The following is a 6,000-nucleotide window of genomic DNA, read 5'->3' on the forward strand; positions in this document are numbered from 1 at the left end:
CCACAACAACTCTTATAAAGGAAAACATTTAATTGAGGTGGGACTTACAGTTTCAAAGGTTTAGTCCAATATCATCATTCTGGAGTGGAGAGCATGGCCACTGGGAGTATGGCAGCATGCAAGCAAACATGGTACTGAGATTATTCAACATTTTGATCCAAAGGCAACAGGAAGTGAACTGAGACACTGGGCATGGCTTGAGTATATATGAGACCTCAAAGCCTGCACAGTGACACACTTCCTCTAACCAGGCCATATCTACACCAACAAAGCCACACCTCATAATAATGCCACTTCCTATTATCTTATGGGGGTCAATTATATTCAAACCACTCTAGTGGTTCTGGTCTTGTCAAATTCTTCAGCTCTAGCTGACTAGAGCCACAGATTCTTAATTCAAGATATCATATAGATAGTGCTGCCAGAGTTTTTACTTCCCTCTGAAAATTTACAAGCCAGGCCTCCATTGTCTCTACTGCATTCACCCTTTTTATCTCCCAGGTTCCCATAGAACAACCCACTGAGCTCTGAGCAATTGATAGCTTTTGTATCTCAAAGTTCAAATGCCACTACTATTCTCCCCAAATTACCTGATCACGTCTACCACAGAAACATCCCATGACCTGGTACCACTTTGTATTACTTTGGTAAAACTCCATAACCAAAAGCAACTTGGAGAAGAAAGTGTTTATTTTTGCTTGCATTCCCCAATCACATTCAAACATAAAGGGAAATCAGGGCAGGAAGTCAAGACAGTAGCCTGGATGTAGGAACCGAAGCAGAGGCCATGGAGGAGTGTTGCTTACCGGCCTGACCTTCATGGTGTGTTAGCCTGATTTCTTATGATACCCAGCACCACTAGCCAAGGGTGACACTTTCCACAGTGAGCTGGTCCCTCTCATATTAACCATCAATCAAGAAAATGCATCACTTGTTGTAGGGGACACTGTAAGCCACACCTGCTAGAAGCTGGCTACAAGTGTGCCCAGCCACGCCCGTTAGGGCGTGATCAAGGTAATGTCAGGGTGACTCAGGATAGGGTTTAAAGGGACAGTCAAGGCACATGGCGGGCCCTCTCTCTGGCCTCCCTTGCCTTGCTGCCTCTGGCACTCTGTGGCTTGCATTTGGCTGGTGTTTATCTATTAATAGATATCCTAACCTTACAGATTAAGTATCTTCCTTTAATAACTGGTTGGTCTACAGGCCAATCTGGTGGAGGCATTGCAATTGAGGTTCCCTTTTATCAAATGACTTTAGTTTATGTCAAGTCAGCGTAAAACTAGACTGTATAGCAGTGAATACAAGTAGAGAACCTAAAACAGTGCCCTGACATGTTTAAGGAAAATACATTAGTTACATTTCTATTGCTGTGATAAAACACCACAGCCAAGGCAACTTATAAGAGAAAGCATTTATTTGGACTTGTTTTGTGAGGGTTAGACTTCATGATGGCAGAACAAAGACATGGTGGCCACAATAGCTCAAATCACAAGCAAAAGGCAGAGAGCACACTGGCTTGAGTCTTTTGAAACCTCAAAGGCTGCCCTTCTAACACAACAGATCCAAAACATGTCCTAATATGTCACAAACAATTCCACCAGCTAGGGACCAAGTTTCCAAACATATGAGCCTATGGGGATCATTCTTATTAAAACTACACATTAAGAGAATAGGAAACTATATTTAATATTTTTTTCTGAGACAGGGTTTCTCTGTGGCTTTGGAGGCTAGCTCTTGTAGACCAGGCTGGTCTTGAACTCACAGAGATCTACCTGTCTCTGCCTCCCAAGTTCTGGGATGAAAGGAGTGTGCCACTACCTCCTGGTTATATTTAATTTCTTAGGTTGTAAGCAACAGTAAATTTAAACATAAAGCAGGAATAAGAATGTTACAAAAGGACTCCAGGTTTGAAGGGAAGCCTACAGGGACAGAAACTATGCAACTTTTCATTTTTATAGAAAGAATCATCTCATCTGATGTCATTATAAAGAGCAGCCTATGTATCAGTAGAGAGTTCTCAAGAGATAATGTTTTAGAATAGTGGTTCTCAACCTTCCTAATGCTGCCAACCTTTAATACAGTTCCTTATGTTGTGGTGACCCCCAACCATAAAATTATTTCATTGCTACTTCATAACTGTAATTTTGTTACTATTATAAATCATAATGTAAATGTCTGAGTTTTCCAATGGTCTTAGGTGACCTTGTGAAAGGGTCATTTGACATCCCCAAAGGGACATGAACCACAGATTGCGAACTAATGTTTTAGAAGATGGAATTCCAATTGCTTTAGCTTTGATTTCTTAGCCACTATTTGAAAAGGCACTTTGTTCCAAAGGTCATCTTTCTAACTCTGTATTATGTTCAGTTTCTGCATTACTGATGTTAAAAAAAAAAACAGAATGGCACAGGTTTCTAAATAGCATTAACTGAATCAGTATATTATCTTTCTGTCACTATAACAAATAATATATACACTCAACTAATAAAGAGAAATGGTTTATTTTGAACCACAGTTTTGCCGGTCTCATTTAATGAATTGACCTCATTGCTTTTAGGTCTGTTATGAGGCTGTGGATTAGGAGGACAGTGTAGTACAACAAAACCACTTGTGTCATGGCTTAGAAACAAAAGAGGGTGAACTCCTTCAAGAGGACATCCTCAGTGACTTAAAGACCTCCTTGTGGGCCCCCACTATAAAAGCTTCCACTGACTCACACTATTGCTACCCTGGTATTATAGCGTTTAACAAGTGGGCCTTTGGAGAACAGCCAAGAACAAGTGTGTTGCACAACTATGGACAGATACCCCCACACCAGCAAATTGAGTTGGTTGGATTCTATGAATCTTTCTATGGTTGTGTACCCTCTGTTCCACAAGCACTTTCCATTTTTACATATAGCTATATGCTCTTACCTACAGTTAATGATTTTCTGCATTTTTGATATTACAACCAATCATAGTTGAAATAGCAAATGAAAATTTCAGAAATTAGTCATTGGTGAGTTTGAAATTGTAGGACGTTTTGAGTGGAATGATGAAATCTCAGGCTGTCCCGCTCCCTCATGTCCAGGACATGAACCAATCCTTTGTCTGGTATATCCAGTCAGGAGCCATTTTCATTATCAGACCAACTGTTGATGAACCAGAGTGCAAGTGATCCTTATTTTGGTTAGTGATGTCCCCAATGCCCAAGAATAATGATGCCAACAATTTGGATATCCCAAGTTGTAAAGTAGTTTCTTTAAATGAGAAGCTGAGAGTTCTTGAATTATAAGGAAGGAAACACTCGCATGCTGTGCTTACTAAGATCTATGGCAAGAACAGTCTTCCAGCCATGAAATTATGGAAACAGAAAAGGAAATAGATGCTAGTTTTGCTGTTAACATCCCAGACTGTGAGACTTACAGCTACAGTGTATGCAGAGTGTTTAGTCAAGTGGAGAAGGAGTTATACTGTAGTACTCAGTCCTGTCTGTGGTTTCAAATATTCCTTAGAGTACTTGGCACATTGTCCATGTGGAGAAGAAAGAAATATATATATTTCCAGTCTCTACGTTGGAGTCTGATCCTGGACTAAGTAACAACGAAGGGTTGATTGTAAGGGAACTGTTGCCTTCCTCCCCAGGGAGTAACCATTTTGTCAGACAAGGCAGGAACTTTTCTGTTAGGTATGTGCTGTTGGTGGTGCTTTCAGAGGATGTGAGGTACCTCATCTTCTAATTTTCAAGTATCCCCCATTCTTCCTGGAAAGCTCTTTCCATATTAAGCACCTTAGGTTTACAAATGAGGTCTAACACTACCATCAGTGCACGTGCGCAAAGCCTGATCCTTCAAATCAAGTCTTAGCCTTTTAAAAATTACACTTCCATTCATCTCTCTCTCTCTCTCTCTCTCTCTCTCTCTCTCTCTCTCTCTCTCTCTTTCTCTGTAGTTCAGAGAACAGCTAGCGAGAATCAAGTCTCTTCTTTTACCATGTGAGTTCTGGGAGTTGACCTGAAGTCATCAGGCTTGATGGCGGATGCTTTTACCTCCCAGCACTGTTTTCCCTCAAGCAATGCTTTCTCTTTCATCAGCAAGTAGCCCCAGTGACAGCTGGTTGAACTGTTTCACCACTGTGTAGTACAGACTATCATATTCTGCCTCATAGTGTGAGCTGCAAAAATACAGTAGCATTTTCTAACCCATCTTGACTCCCAATAATTCTTTTTGTAAACTTTTCAGAGTTCACATACAAAGCAATGGGTTTCATCATGGTGTTTTTGTACATGTATGCCATTGCATTTTGTTCTTCATTTTCCCCTCTCACTGTCCTCCCTCATCTCCCCTGCCTGCTCCATGCTGGTCCCCTTCGTCTTCTTGGGTAGTTCTCTCATACTTCCGTGTCTTATGTATCCATTTACTCTCTCCCCTCCATCACCTCCCTGTTAGACATAATAGTAAGGTGATAATAACCCTGCAGCGGTGAGTTTGGATCGGAAGCAAACACACACGTCCTTTCAGAAGCAGTTCATTAAGAGAAAAGGCCTTGAGAGCATGGTCAGGGAGGAAGGAGAGCATTTCAAGGAAACAATTGAGTATGTGGAGTCTACACTTGATGGGGCCCTAGAAGGAGGAAGAGCCTTTTTTAAACTGGAGAGAAGTTTTGGAGAGGGAGGGAGAGAGAGAGAGAGAGAGAGAGAGAGAGAGAGAGAGAGAGAGAGAGAGAGAGAGAGAGAATAAGGGTGGGAGGGAGACAGCCGGCCAGTGAGACTAGATGGTAAGACTGGACACATCCTTTCAGAATGAATCAATCCCCAGGACAGACCCCAAGAACAAGGGAACAATCAGACTTCTATAACTTTCTAGGGGCTGGCAAAGTTTCACTTCCTATGATTTAGTTCAACATTGTGTGTGTGTGTGTGTGTGTGTGTGTGTGTGTGTGTGTGTGTGTGTGTGTGTGTGTGTGTGACAAAGAGTACAGGAGAACTAGGTGCCGTAAACTGAGAGCTGCTAAGCCAGAGCACAGACCGCTGCTCTGCCTGTCCTAGAGAGAGTTGAAGGGAGGCGCGCCAGACTCCAGCTCCGGGCGCTGGCCTAAAGGTACAGGCCCCTGTTCTCACACTCCCCTCTCATGTTCCCCTTTCTCCTTTTCTGACCTCCTCACTCGCAAAACAAATTTGAGTCTGAATTTTGTGTTCCGCCCAATTCTTAGTCATCATATTTGCAAGATATATGACTTCAACTCAGGTAGATAAGTTGGGACTCTTTGCTTGCAAGAAAAAACTGGTTTTCTGTAAAGTTAAAGAAAAAATGAGGTTAATGAAGGAGTATGAGATGCATGCAACAGCTGAGGGAAAGAAGGAAGAGCATGCAGAAAGGAGCCAAGCAGATTTGTACATCTGGACAGCAAATATGGTCCTCATTACTGCAAGTTCAGTTTTAATGGGGGCCTTGGTCAGATTCCCATCACTACAGTGGTAGCTGGGGATGAAAAGGGATTTCTTCAGCAGTTTGGAGGCTGAAATTCCAAGCAGTAGCTCTGGTGAGGGCCCCTTCATGGCCACATCACCTTATGGCACGCATATAGCACACATGGGAAGCTGTGAGGTCATGTAACCAGTGCAGAGTGAGTATGAGGCTGTGAGAAACTGTTTCAAGAGACAAGATGGATAATAAAGAATGACACTAAAAATTGTCCTCTAGTCACACACACACACACACACACACACACACACACACACACACACTCATGTACATGTACAGACACACCTGCACACCATCAACTGTATGTCCTCTCCAGCCCCCATACACATACAGACACACTCTCCCAAAAACTGAGTGTATTGAGCTTTTTTGTTTGTTTTGGTTTTTCAAGACAAGGTCTCTCTGTGTGGCTCTGGCTGTCCTAGAACTAGATTTGTAGACCAGGCTGGTCTTGAACTCACAGAGATCTACCTGCCTCTGCCTAGTGCTGGTGTTAAAGGTGTGCATTACCAAGCCAGGCTCAAACCAATGTTTTG

Source organism: Cricetulus griseus, assembly GCF_003668045.3.
Source record: "Cricetulus griseus strain 17A/GY chromosome 1 unlocalized genomic scaffold, alternate assembly CriGri-PICRH-1.0 chr1_0, whole genome shotgun sequence".
In the NCBI taxonomy this organism is placed as follows: Eukaryota; Metazoa; Chordata; class Mammalia; order Rodentia; family Cricetidae; genus Cricetulus; species Cricetulus griseus.